This window comes from Chiloscyllium punctatum, chromosome 38 (assembly GCF_047496795.1).
Source record: "Chiloscyllium punctatum isolate Juve2018m chromosome 38, sChiPun1.3, whole genome shotgun sequence".
Lineage (NCBI taxonomy): Eukaryota > Metazoa > Chordata > Chondrichthyes > Orectolobiformes > Hemiscylliidae > Chiloscyllium > Chiloscyllium punctatum.
The window spans coordinates 34,755,794-34,770,966 of NC_092776.1; the positions used below are offsets into that span (position 1 = coordinate 34,755,794).

General features: G+C 39.4%; 1 protein-coding gene across 5 annotated transcripts in view; it reads left to right on the forward strand.

Moving 5' to 3' along the window:
* ptprea (protein tyrosine phosphatase receptor type Ea) overlaps positions 1–15,173 on the forward strand; it is a 273,287-nt gene that overhangs the window by 50,143 nt on the left and 207,971 nt on the right. The window contains exon 1 of one of the 5 annotated variants that reach the window (XM_072557605.1): positions 4,656–4,672. The exons of the other annotated variants lie outside the window; for them this stretch is intronic. The gene's annotated coding sequence lies outside the window, so the exon portion shown is untranslated. Of the gene's footprint in view, positions 1–4,655; positions 4,673–15,173 lie in introns of those variants that run through there. 5 annotated transcript variants of the gene reach the window in all.

Here is a 15,173-nt window from a genome sequence, read left to right on the forward strand (position 1 = left end):
ATTTGAGGACACGCAGCCTGCCAGTCACCTACATTATCCATGGCAACAGTCATCTGGCTCCTGGAGTATCACCATGCTCTTGCTCCCATTAGTTGAATAGTCTTGCTCTGGGATCAACTTCTCAGCTAATGGCTGGGTCAAAGAGTTTCAAAGGAGTGTTTAAAGGGGAAAGGTGAGCTAGAGAGGTGGTGAGCTCCAGGGAGGGCATTCCAGAATTTAGGACCTGTTGCAACTGAAGGCAAGCTCATCAATGTGGGCTGTTTAAAATTAGGCTTGCTCAAAACCCAGAATTAGGAGTGTTTGAATGGTTGTGGGCGAGTAGAGATTCCAGAGATGGGAAGGAACTACACCGTGGAAGGATTTTAAAACCAAGGATGGTACTTTTTAATATCAAGGTGCTGCTTGAGTAGGACCTGACGTAGGTTAATAAACAGGAGTGCTAAGTGAATGGGTCTTGCTGAGAGTGAAGATATAGGCAGCAGAGGCTTTGATGACTTCAAGTTATGGAGATCTTCTATGATCTGTTGGGAGTATTCTGGAAAAGTTGAGCTTAAATCTAACAAAGTCAGAATTGAGGGTTTCAGAAATACACACGCTGAAAGAGTAGCAATGATGGGTGATGTTACAGAGGTTGAAGGATGTAGTTCAGTCATTTTTGGAGCAGGAACCAAAAACAATGACGTCAATTGTTTCAGTATTTAATTGGAGGAAAGTTCTGCCCAACAAATTTTGGTTGTCAGATCTGCAATCTGATAATTTAGTGACTGTGAATGAGTTGGGGAGTATTGATTAAAATAGAATTGTGTGCTATGCATATGCACATGAAAACTAATGCTGTACTTTTGGATAATGATTTGGGGGCAGCAGGTCGATGAGGAATGTAAGGATACTAAGGATAGATAGGTCATGTGGTAAGTTGGGGAAAGAGTTATTGTAAGTGGTACTCTACAGGAACCAGGTGAGAGTAGACCCATCTAACTGGATGACATTAGAGAGGATGATGTAGTTAACCATATAAAAGGCTGCAGTCAGGTCAAGAAGGATGAATTTCACAGGAATACTGTGCGAGTTTGAAAGACTCTGGATTTATGATGGAGATGGCTTGTTGGTATTAGAGCAGTGGCAGTGGGATCTCTACATTAATTCAAGTTCCTCAGTTAGTCCCGCTTTTTGATTCTTTGAAAACACAAGATCAACATCTTCTCACGGATTAGACTCTCCCTTTATTGACACCACAAGAATGTTGAAGGTCACATGTCTCCTGATTTGTACCTACTGTGATGAACGATGTTTTTTTTAACATTTTTAAGAGTTTGCATTTTACACCAGTAGTATTTGTGTGCTCGTGTATTTTTGCGAAGGGGTTTAAAAATTAACTGGGTCAGCTTTTCTGGAACCATGTTTTTAACATATAATGTGCCTCCTGGTATGTTAATCAAAGCTTGTTTACTTCATAGGAGTTTATGACCAGAGGAGAAAAAAACATTAGCTTGTTTTTGTGTTCAGAATAATCATGAGTTGATTTTTAGCTTGGAAAATAGCCTTGGGACCAGAAACCTTTTAGACGGTTCAACAGGAACAAGGGTCAGAAATGAGTATAGTCTTTTCTAGCTTAAAGGAGATTGTTCAGAGCAATCAAGGAAATGTGTTATCTCAGTGCAGTTTGCGAAAACCCCAGAGTAGATCCCAGAGTATTTGGTCAGGACTTTGTAAATTATTAAAGGTCTGAAGAATTCTCAGCTCTCCGTTGTAAATGGTGAAGGGAAAAGGCCTCTCACTTCAGAAAACTGAACTGAAAAGAAGCAATTAAGTTAAACCAACAGTATTGATCTGGATGGAGCCTTTCTCTAGATTTCAGTCATCAATGAAATAATGATGTCCAAGCGAGTAAATGGGAGTTTGTTATGCAGATTGTTTTGAAGCCTTTCAAACTGTTATTTATATAAAACTTGGTTAATTTTATATTTTATTTTGCGTGATAAGCTTGTTTATTGCTAAAACCAAATCTGTAGCTTTGTATGTTTATGTTTTGGCCAAATTAAAAAAAAACAAAAACAAACTATTAAACTAGATTTTCATGTTGGGTCCTGACATGTCCAGCAGTAACATCAGCAAGATTCATGACAGTGCCACAGTTCTTAATCATTGAGTTGCACAAGCAAAGATGAACTTAATGAACTGGGACTCTTTCAGGGACATTGTTGAAGAAGAGCACAGAGTGTGGGCACTATATCCAGAAGACAGGGATGAATAGTGAACCTTGTGCTCTTTCTTGAAATGCTCAGTTTTCCTTTTGGGAGATCTCTGTGATTGTGAACTCACTCTGTGTAGGCATTCAAGAGGAAACACTCCAATCTTTATTAGTCAGCCATTTGAGAATCATTTGTAATTTTACTTGTGTTTATTTTGTTATTAATCATTTATTGTTATTATTAGGTTCAGTTTCTGGAAAGCAGTTATGAAATTGTTTTGTGGTGTTTAGTCCCACTGAACTTCAGTGAAAATACTTAAAAGTCTAATAAAGAACTAGATGTGATGGTAAATATGTGATCTGAATTTTAAAATGAATTCATTTTTGTTAAGTACCTGTGATCAGTAATGGTTATCCAGCATTACTTGCAAAACATCCTGTTATCAAGGGAAATCTGTGCCTTTTAAAGAAATTCTATGTGAGTAGTCTAAACCATAGCTTGTGATTGAGCGACATGTCAAAGAGGAAACAGCAGGCGGTTTATTTTAAAGGTGGCAGTGACAATAATGTAACAGAAAGCTTAAAGACTAGAAGCAAGCAAGAGCTATTTGAATGAAAATTGTATTACAGAGCAAAATGTGTAGCTTTTAAAGGAAGCTTTAAAATGCAGACCTTACTGAAAGGTGCCAATGGTTTAACTATTCAGTTGGTGTATCTGGTTTACAAATCAATTTGCCATAATTTTTGTACCACATGGGCTTTTCACAGTTGATATTTTCTGGTGCAACTACTATATGCTGTTGCTTTCTGAGCAAATGCGTGTGTGCTTTCTGCAAGTTTAAAAGCAGCGTATTGTTACTTACTGAAGTTCTAGAATGCTGTGACATTGAGCATGGGTACAATGCTTGGAACACAGAGGTCATGTCAGGAAACATAGTTTCTGTTTGTGGTTATAATTGTGCTGTGTTCACTGGAGAAATGAATATAGTACCAGCTATGTCTGTGTGAAAGGAGGCGGGTTATTGGCATGGACACAGGTCAACCTCTAACCAGTTGGAAAATGTTTCTGTCTTTGAAGGTTTCAGGCTGATTCTGTTACAAGGAAAGACTTTTCAATCACAGAACTTGTTACATTGTTTAGATGTTTAAACCATTGCAGTTTATTTCTAATATGGGATGATTTGTCCTGAAACAGCATATTGTGCTAATAAGACTTTTTTCTATTATGAAAAATGAATATATTAGATTACGTACAGTATGGGAACAGGCCCTTCGGCCCAACAAGTCCACACCGACCCTCCGAAGAGTAACCCACCCTGCATTTCTCCCTGACTAACGCAGCTAACACTATGGGCAATTTAGCATGGCCAATTCACCTAACCTGCACATCTTTGGATTGTCAGAGGAAACCGGAGCACCTGGAGAAAACCCACACAGACACTGGGAGAACGTGCAAACTCCACACAGACCGTCGCCCAAGGCCAGAATCAAACCCAGGTTCCTGGCGCTGTGAGGCAGCAGTGCTAACCACTGAGCCACCGTGCCATGTGGATTTACTTTTCAAAACTTGGCAGCATACTTTGTGAAGATGTTGCAGAGCTTAACAGTTGAATTCAGGGTGTCAAATCTTGGACTACATTGGGTCATGTTTTGCAACTCCTTTTGAGTGCTCATTAATCCTGCAAGGATTTTATTTTTGTTGCAATTCATCTTTCCTTGTCTCTTCTGTTTGATCTCATTGAATGACAGAACTCTATTAAGGAAAATATGTTCTCTTCTGTTCCTTTTCTTCTTCTGCCTCACTCTTTAATCTATAATTTGAAATTTGCTTATATTCATCAACTATCTGTTGATTCATGTTACATGTGATTTTGTCATTTTTAATATAATTAAATGCTACAATATGTTAACAATTTTTTGGCTGAATTTATAGCACCTCCAGATTAGATCCCGAATGTAGGACTAGATCCCAGACACCAGTGGAGTCCTGTGCACTATCAGGAATACCAGTCAGAGATTTTTGTGGTGATTAAAGATCAAATGTTACATTTCAAAAAAGACTATCTTCCCATGTCTCAGATAATTTTGCTCCCTCAACCAAAATTCTGATTTAACTGGGAACTTACCTCATTAGATAATGTTGTGTAAAGTAGTGTTTATCCCATATTATTACCTCAATACTCTAAAAAGGAAGGGAGGTGGGGTGACAAAAATGCCTTAAAATATTTGATCTGTGATAGTATTATATAAATGAAGATATTCTATTCATTCTGTTCCCTTTATGGTTTTCAAAAACACATTGTGCAGGCGCATTGTAGTTCTGTTATTGAGTGACATGGTTGCAGAGCACTTTTTAATATGATAACAAATGCTATTAACACACTAATAATAGTTCACTCGGAACTCAGCTTGTAAAATTAATGTGCAATTGTGTTTTGCAGGCCTGAAAATTCCTTGCTGGTCAGCTAATTACAATAAATGGTCAGTATGGGTTTGCAAGTTGAGATTTTCCGAACGGGAAGGTGCCTTAAGTTACTATTTAGTGATCTCTGTTGGAAGGTTCATGTGCAAATCAGGTGAAAACATGTCTGGGTTAGACAACAGTGCCCTCTACAATGTGCCTGTATTCACCTGAAGCTTTTGTAGGGTGGCCGTTTCGGTGAAGTGTCAGGATCTGTAATCTGCAATGAATAATGTACAGATAGAGTTATGATAAAAGCAAAGACTGCGGATGCTGGAAATTTGAAACAAGAACAGAAAATACTGGAGAAACTCAGCAGGTCTGGCATCATGTATAGAGAGAAAAATGGAGTTAGCGCTTCAAGGCCAGTGACCTTTGTCAGAATCCATTGTGAGGTAGCATTGTGAACTGAACGCTAATACCTCCACATTAGCAGGCAGGCATCCAAGACTGGGTTCAAGGGCAGGGAGTTGCTGGAATCTGATGGCTGTCCTCAAGCAAAAGGACCTGTACTTCAAGCCATTGCATTGCTGGTAGTTGGCTGCAGGCTGATCCTAGCAGTTGGTACGAAGTAATCAGGAATGGAAGAGTGCCAAAGAGTAACTCAGTCCTGCTTCCTTTGTTGACATATTGTTTTCAAAAAGCTTAGCTTTTTGGCTGGCTTTGACACTCCCTATAAAGTGATATTAGGGTCATATTTAGACCAGGGCAGCCCAGTTTGGAAAGGGACATGTGTTAGGTGTCTGATTACCAACATGCAAAGGGCCTGACACCAGTTTCCAATGCATTCCCTGGGTGCCTCATCTTCTGCCTTCACCAATCTAACATATGGCATATTTCTGGGATGTAATTATTGTGTGCCTTGCCTTTTCCATAATGTTAGGCACTTGGGTGCCCATTTTGCAATTTGTAAATGGATAGAGTTCCAAGGAGGAGAGTAGTAAGTGGAAAAAAAATCTGGCTATCAAAATAATGATAACAACAGCAGAATCATACTTCAACTTGCTGCTCAGAACAAACTAAAAATTCTGTGGCTGTCGTCAATACCTGAACAGAACAACTCCCAGCAGTGGACATGCCAAAACTGGATTAAGTCAACATGTGGAGGAGGTTTGATCTTTTGTACCATACTGACAGATTACTTATTCACAGATAAAATGTGCTTTGAATTCAAAAGGACATCCGTACCATAGCTATAGTTACCAGAAGATACTGACATAGGTATCAAAGTATAAGGTCACTTTGAATTTTTGTTTTAAATGGTAATGTGAAATATTTAATTGCCTGTCGTCATGAGTTATGAATCCTTCAAGCAAACATAATTGGTTAAATTCAGGACCAGAAGTTTGTATCTCCACAATTCATAGTGATTTCTGTTGCTAAAAATCTGAACATAGCTATTCTATAAAATTCCGGATAAATTGGGTTTTGAAAAGATGATGAGATATTTGTTTCCTTCCATGAAAGCTGTTGTAATGTTGCTAACTTGAATACTTGGCTAAAGCAGCAAATTCCTGCAGCTAATTGGAACCAGTCACTTTGAGGCTTCACGAATATGCAAGTGAGAGGTCAGTTTAGTGGTGAAAAGGTGTGTTCATAAATGCTGAACTTGGGCATCCAAAGGAGTGTGTGACGGTGCACACCCTGCACCAGAAAGGAAATGTTTTGCCCCTATACCAATTTCATGGCTTAGCTTTAAAATTCAAGACACTTCATTACCACATCTATGAACACCTCCACAACATTTCCTGTGAATACTTCAAGTCATCCATAGCATTCTGTCTTTAGATTATTAACACATCATGTGGCTTATCAGAAGGGGAAAAATATCCAATTGTAATTTACACAATTTGGAGTGTGAATGCCCTTTTGAGGAAACTCTGAATTCAATGATTATCCTAAACATTATCACTATTTTGCAGATGTGCTAATTTTGAATACTTAACATGTGTATCATTTGAAGTCAAGTTTTTATGAATTCTAAGGGAAGAAGCGATAAGCAATGGAAACTAGAAGATTTTAATTAATGAAGCCTTCTATGTGCAGCAAGTTACCTTCTTTATAAAGGACCTTGATCAGATATGCCAATGGGACAAGGAGCAGCAGATGGAGTTTAATTTTTATAAATGTGAGGTGCTGCATTTTGAAAAGATAAATCAGGATAGGACTTATATACTTTATTTTAGGGCCCTTACGTAATGGTAAGGTCCTGCAGAGTGTTGCTGAACAAAGAGACCTTCGAGTGCAGGTTCACAGTTCCTGGACAGTGGAGTCCCAAGTGGACAGAATAGCAAAGAATTTGGTATGCTTGCTTTTATTGGTGAGTGCATTGAGTACAGGCGTTAGGAGGTCATGTTGCAGCTGTACTAGAGTGTCAGAGGATTGATGTTATAGAGGTTTATAAAATCATTTGGGGCATGGATGAGGTGAATAGCAAATGGATGAGCAAAGGTCTTTTCCATGGGGTGGGGTAGTCCAAAACTAGAGGACATAGATTTAAGGTGGGAAGGGAAGGATTTAAAAGGGACCTAAGGGGCAACTTTATCTCACAGAGGTCAATGGGTGTATGGAAGAGCTGCCAAAGGAAGTGGTGGAGGCTGGTACTTCTTATATGAATAAGAAGGGTTAAGAGGGATATGGGGTAAATGTTGGCAAAGGGGACTAATGGATTAATTCAGGATATCTGGTTGGCATGTACAATTGGCCCAAAGGGTCTGTTTCCATGCTGTACAGCTCTATGTCTCAATTATCTGAACATCAATTATCCAAACAAGACCTCAAGGTCCCGATGCTGTGTTATCCGAACATTCGATTATTCGAACAAAATACTCCCGCCCGTGTTGTTCGGATTATCGAGATTGCCCTGTATGTAGATGTAATTTCCTCCCCACCTAAATTGATAGAAATAACCACTTACAGCCCTTTAATTTATAATTGCATTGTTTCAGGAGCAGTTTTTCATCCATCACTCTATTAAGTGCAGCCAGTTAGTGCATGATTTTAACTGAATCTGATACACTTCTTCAATTACAGAGTCGCTGTGTACAATGTGCCAGTGAATGGAATTTGTGGAACTTGAGTAATTCTGTTCAATTAGACTAAATTATGCTATGGCATTGGTCTCACAATGGTATTCAAGCATTCTTTTAATTTTTAATCATCTAAATTGTAATGTAGGTATTTGTATTAATTAATTCTGAGTATTTTGCAGCATTCAAAGTGTTTTAATCCAATTTGTTGATGTCATTACATAGTGCCTGATTAAAAACCCAGTTTTGTTTGAAGTTTAGTAGGCTAGAAGGTAAATCATCTTGAGATTACAATAAAATTTAAATACATAATTGAGAACAAATATATGCATCTCACCATCAGTAAATGTTTTGTACCATGTTTTGAGATTTTGGGGATCTTTAGCATATTTCTTTTGGAAGAACATGAAGAGATTAATAGAACTACAATGAAACTGGAAAGTGCTCAATTTTACGAATCTGAGTCATTGAATCATAAAATCCCTACATTGTGGAAACAGGCCCTTCGGCCCAACAAGTCCACACTGACCCTCCAAAGAGTACCCCATCCGAACCCATTCCCCTGCCCTATTACTCTACATTTACTCCTGATTAATGCACATAACCTACACACCCCTGAACATTATGGACAATTTAGCTTGGCCAATTCACCTAACCTGCACATCTTTGGACTCTGGAAGGAAACCGGAGAACCCAGAGGAAACCCACACGGGCACAGGGAGAACGTGCAAACTCCACACAGACAGTTGCCCGAGGCTGGAATCAAATCCAGGTCCCTGGTGCTGTGAAGCAGCAGTGCTAACCACTGTGCTGTCCATTAGTGTCAAACTGAAGATTAAATTATTTCATTGCTTCACAATTTGTATTCTATACTCTTGTAACTGTAAGTCACTGTAGGTCACTTTAATTGTCTTCTGTAAGTTAACTTTCTACCCCTCATTGTTGACTTCCCTATTTTTGCTACCATGCATATTCCATTGTATCTGTACCATTATTAATTATACTTCAGAGAGTTCATGTGCCACAGTTTCTCTTTTGGTCAATTAATATGATTGATTTTAGTGGTGCTTTCAGCAATCATTAACTTGCCACCTCGACAGGCTATTGTGCTTTCAACCAGTCCTCCTAGACAGGCCTCGAACCAGATTCCTATAACATCTCTAAAGTATCTGGCTCAGCAATTAAAAAATTTCCACTCATATTTAACCCCTGAAAGATTCTGGCACACAAGAACTCATTTTAACATTGCTCAGTATTTGAATACAATATTGTTGGGCATGACACAACCCCCCACCCTCTCCCTCACCTCCCCCCACCCTCTTGTACTGATACTTCCTTCTCTGGTCTTACTTTCTCCTTACTCCTGCTCTTCCAACTCCTCTTGCAAAAAAAGGTGGCCCTCTGTGTTGCAAACATTGCATTTTTCCAGCTGCTCCTATAAGGTTATGAGAAAAAATAGGCAAAAGAGGACTTGATGCACTACTATATCACCACATTGCTCGTTCACATACGTTCTTTCGTAGTCAAGCAATGCCTTAGTTTTAAAAGCCTTGCATTCTGACTTTAAGTGCAACCATGGCCTCACCTGTCCCTCTGTAATTTTTTCCAGCCCACAACCCTCCAAAGTACAGGAAAGCCAGTGGATGTGGTATATTTGGATTTCAAGAAGGCTTTTGATAATGTCCTGTAAAATACACGAGTTGCAAAAATAAAAGCACACGAGATTGGGATTTTAGAAGTGCAATTGTGAAGTTTATTGTAATGATGGAGACAGCACAGTTGCTGAGACAGTAGTCTGGAGGCTCATACTAGAACATAGAACATAGAACATAGAACATAGAACAATACAGCACAGAACAGGCCCTTCGGCCCACGATGTTGTGCCGAACTTCTATCCTAGATTAAGCACCCATCCATGTACCTATCCAAATGCCGCTTAAAGGTCGCCAATGAATCTGACTCTACCACTCCCTCGGGCAGCGCATTCCATGCCCCCACCACTCTCTGGGTAAAGAACCCACCCCTGACATCTCCCCTATACCTTCCACCCTTCACCTTAAATTTATGTCCCCTTGTAACACTCTGTTGTACCCGGGGAAAAAGTTTCTGACTGTCTACTCTATCTATTCCGCTGATCATCTTATAAACCTCTATCAAGTCACCCCTCATCCTTCGCCGTTCCAACGAGAAAAGGCCGAGAACTCTCAACCTATCCTCGTACGACCTACTCTCCATTCCAGGCAACATCCTGGTAAATCTTCTCTGCACCCTCTCCAAAGCTTCCACATCTTTCCTAAAGTGAGGCGACCAGAACTGCACACAGTACTCCAAATGTGGCCTAACCAAAGTCCTGTACAGCTGCAACATCACCTCACGACTCTTGAATTCAATCCCTCTGCTAATGAACGATAATACTCCATAGGCCTTCTTACAAACTCTATCCACCTGAGTGGCAACCTTCAAAGATCTATGTACATAGACCCCAAGATCCCTCTGTTCCTCCACCTGACCAAGAACCCTACCATTAACCCTGTATTCCGCATTCTTATTTGTTCTTCCAAAATGGACAACCTCACACTTGGCAGGGTTGAACTCCATCTGCCACTCCTCAGCCCAGCTCTGCATCCTATCTAAGTCCCTCTGCAGCCGACAACAGCCCTCCTCACTGTCCACAACTCCACCTATCTTTGTATCATCTGCAAATTTACTGACCCACCCTTCGACTCCCTCCTCTAAGTCATTAATAAAAATTACAAACAGCAGAGGACCCAGAACTGATCCCTGCGGAACTCCACTTGTAACTGGACTCCATGCTGAATATTTACCATCTACCACCACTCTCTGACTTCTACCGGTTAGCCAGTTTTCTATCCAATTGGCCAAATTTCCCTCTATCCCATGCCTCCTGACTTTCCGCATAAGCCTACCATGGGGAACCTTATCAAATGCCTTACTAAAATCCATGTACACTACATCCACTGCTCTACCCTCATCCACATGCTTGGTCACCTCCTCGAAGAATTCAATAAGACTTGTAAGGCAAGACCTACCCTTCACAAATCCGTGCTGGCTGTCCCTAATCAAGCAGTGTCTTTCCAGATACTCGTAAATCCTATCCCTCAGTACCCTTTCCATTACTTTGCCTGCCACAGAAGTAAGACTAACTGGCCTGTAATTCCCGGGGTTATCCCTATTCCCTTTTTTGAACAGGGGCACAACATTTGCTACTCTCCAGTCCCCTGGTACCACCCCAGTTGCCAGTGAAGACGAGAAGATCATTGCCAACGGTACTGCAATTTCCTCTCTTGCTTCCCACATAATCCTAGGATATATCCCGTCAGGCCCGAAATGTTCCAGAGACATGAGAAAAATTCTTACTTTGACAATTTGGAGATCCTAAACTCAATTAATTTATAAAAACTGGAACAAAATGTTGTTTATAACTACGTTTATGATCAAACCCCATCTGTGTTTGTTTTAGGGAAGGAAATCTATCATCCTTACCAAATCTGGCCTACATATGTCTCCAGATCCACAGCAATGTGGTTAATTCTGAACTCCCTGTTGGACAGCTGCTTGGCAAGCCTCTTAGTTTGGGGGTCAGTGGGAAGGTCAGTCAGTATTGGTCTTGCCAGTGTGATACAGTCATCGCATTTAATTTCATCAATGTGCATTTAGTGCTATGCCAATGATACCTTCGCTAGCTTAGCACCTTCGCTAGGTAGGTGACAACCATTTACCCAAATATTTCTCTGCAGTGGCCCAGCTTACTGGGTAATAAACTGAGTATTCACACATTCACTACAAAACCTGCAATTAATATATGAAGATAGTGGATAATGACACTGGCAATTGGGAGGTAATGTCATGAGTGGCTGTGACCTCTAGAGACTGACTGTTTAGAGAAGCATTGGAATAGTTGAGGAGAAATGGAAACTTCCGTTTATTCAGAAGTAGGTGCATGGCAAACAGAAGGCAGCAAACTCTGTGCCATCCACAAAAGGTATGACAAAGACTACTATGCCAGTGTGGGGATCAGCAGAACAAATCACTTTCCAAGAACTGCTGTTTGTGTTATTAGGTTTTGTTTCTAAATTGATACCAACCGTGCCATTGCCTTCTCTAATACTTTGTATCTAATACTGCTAGTACTGTTGCTGTTAAAGGTGTAAATGCTGGGAATTGATTTTTTAAAAGCTTGTGCCAACTTTGAAAGTATCCATTCTGTTTTTTGCATCAATATGTCTTTTTTTTTTAAAATGGTTCTGGTAAATTATAATATAAATGGGAAAGGCGAATGTATTAAATGTGAAACACAAACAGCTTTGCTAACTGATCTTGAGATCTTGTTTTCGTCCCCCTGGTATTTTCAATGTTGAAGGTATGGTTGGGTTAGCAGATTGAAGTGAGAGACTTACGGTGCCCTTGAATGGAAGAAAGCTCTCCATTAATAAATAACTTCATTTGTGACTGATAGAGTTTGAATATTTGGATGAACAGTTGCCCTACAGTTTGTTAAATGATTCTTATTTGAAGTATATCATTGAACCCCAATGCATTATTGTAGTTCAGAATTACTATTGTCACTGCCCATACTTCGTTTGTGGTCAGTGGGTAAAAGGAGAGAAAGTGTGTTACAGCTTCTGTAACCAAAAGTCAAAGTGGCCAGATTTATGGAATGATTTTCCCTTGAGTGTAGGAATCACAATTCACTTTGTGTAAGTTTTATTTTTTGACACAAATTTGAATCAGTGTATTTAAATATGAATTAACAAAAAATATATTTCACATAAAAATATAAATTTCACTTTAATTGATCCAATAAAGATAATGTATATATCTACCGCAGTCAACTTTTTCACTCCCTTAATACTTGGCGCCATATGCAGTATCAAAATTCTTCTAACTTTTTTCCTATTATAGGTAAGATCGCTTTGTTTTCTCTCATTCAGTTCCACCTTTTGAGTTTCATTCTTCAATACCTATATTCCATCTGCGATCGCCAGTTACAGTTAACACTTGAAGGCACATGCTTAGGAATCGGGCAGCGCAGTGACTCAATGGTTAGCACTGCTGCCTCACAGCACCAGGGAACTGGGTTTGATTCCCAGCTTGGGAGGCTGTCTGTGTGGAGTTTGTATAGTCTCCCCGGGTCTGCGTGGGGTTTCCTCCCACAATCCAAGGATGTGCAGGTTAGGTGAATTGGTCATGCCAACTTGCCCATAGTGAAAGGTGCATTAGTCATGGGGTAAATGTAGGCTGGGGGAGTGGGTCTGGATGGGTTGCTCTTCAGAGGTCAGTGTGGACTTGTTGGGCCGAAGGATCTGTTTCCATACCGTAGGGAATTTATTCATCGAATCTCCTCTGTGTTGACAGCAGCCTTGATAGTGTAGCTTTCCAGTTGACCAACCAATGTTATCTAGTCCACTGTTAAAAACTGAGCTTGTTCTTTAAGCCTCAGCTTCTTGCACTACATTTGGATTTAATAGATCTTAGGTCAAGATTAGAGTGATGCTGGAATAGCACAGCAGGTCAGACAGCATCTGAGGAACAGGAAAATCGATATTTTGGGAAAAAGCCCTTCATCAGGAATATATATATATATATATAATATAATATAATATATTTTGGTCTACTAATGAATCACAAGTGCTTTTGGATTTTTGATTTTGTTTCCCAAACACAGGATTGAACTTTTGATAGAGAGCTTTATTGCCTTTTCCTTTGTTGTCTTCTCTCTATCTCTGCCAGTTTCTGTGAGTGGTTTGCCTTTTGTCTCCGTATCACCTTTGAGTAGGGCCACACCGCTTAAATTCTTTTCTGCTGGTACTGCTTCCAGGTCATATTTTATACGTTATCCAAGAGAGTTAGAATTAATCTGACCTTTTAAGAAACATTTTCAAGCATTCTTAAAAACATTATGCGTTTTCCAAACATTTTGAACCAATTAGAAATCCTGTTCCTATTTCTGGGTCAAAGGCCTTCGCAAATAGCAAACACAAAGATTATTATATGGTGACTTTCACCAATTCGGGTGAAATATCAGGTTGTTTGAGGATTTTTTTGTTATTAATTTTCTTTTGTCAGGAGACAATACATGGAAATGAGTTCTGCTTGCTCAAGAGGCCATTCCCTGACAGTACAGTTCCAATATTAATTTGGTCCAAGCATTGAATGAACAAAAAGAACTAAGCTCCTAATTTCTTGAATGTTGTATTTTGTATTGAAGAATTCTCTATAGCTCATGGCACTACTGAACAAATGAAATAATCAATTTCTGATACCAGTGTTGGTCCCCTTGCAGGTACAGCCATGACAAGAAATCAATAAATTTACATACCCAACCCATAAGCAGCAGTACAAATATTGTGTGAAATGGTTTCACAAGCACATTAAACAGCTCAAAATTCAATAAAGAACTGGTGCTATCTTTAGTAATACAGCAGGCACTCATTGTCAGTCTAACAGCTGAAATGTGGTTTTTAACAGCCTGGCCGCTGTCTGTTTGTGCCAACACCTTTGCCAGTGACTTAGTTCTTGAATCTTCCTGAATTGAATATAATGCACACACCAACTATAGATTGCATCTTCTTGAAAAATGCACCATTTATTTCCATTCAAGGCTGTTAGTAAAAATCAAATATTATTATATTCAACTTACCTGAATTTTAAAAATATCTGTGTAAGATAATTTTAATGTGCTGAATCTTTTTTTGTTTGGATTTTAAATATTGCTTCTAATTCAAACTCTAAATGCAGATTTTCCAGTTTATTCTTCAAGGGACACTAAATTGAATTCCACTGCATTTCTTTGTGTAAATTATCATTTTACTTCAGTAGGATTTTCAACTGTGTGCCTACCTTTTTTATGCATGGGATGTGGGCACCTTTGGCTAGGCCAACATTTATTGTCCATTTGTAATTTTCATTGAGAAGATAGCAGTGTGCTACCTTTTTACCCTGCTGCCTGTCTTGGAATGTGCGTGCACCCACAGGAAGGGAGTGCCAGGAGTTTGACCCAGCAATAGTGAAGGAGCAGCAATATAAGTTGGTGTGTAGCTTGTTCCTATGCATTTTATATTGAAAAGTGCCATCTAAGGTGCTTTGGTAGTTTTTTACACTCATGTTGTGGATCGAGTATGCTGCTGCACTGTGTGTCAGTGGTTAAGGGAGGGACTAGGGTGTCAATCATGGGTACTGTGTTGTCCTGAATAATGTAAAGCTTTTTGAGTGTAGCCAACCTTTACCTATCTTCTGCGCTTGCAGAGTATTCAGACATGAAGTGATGAATTCTCACTATATAACAATCGATACTGCTGTGGTGCGATTGATGCTGTGCAGTCTGTTCACTAATACTAACAGAGGGAAATAAAAGGAATAATACCAGAAACCAAAACTATTACAAAAATACTTTGTATGAAGAAGTCGTGCTATAAAAAGAAAATACAAATTATGCAAAACCAAATTGATGTGTGTCTTTGTATAAACCACT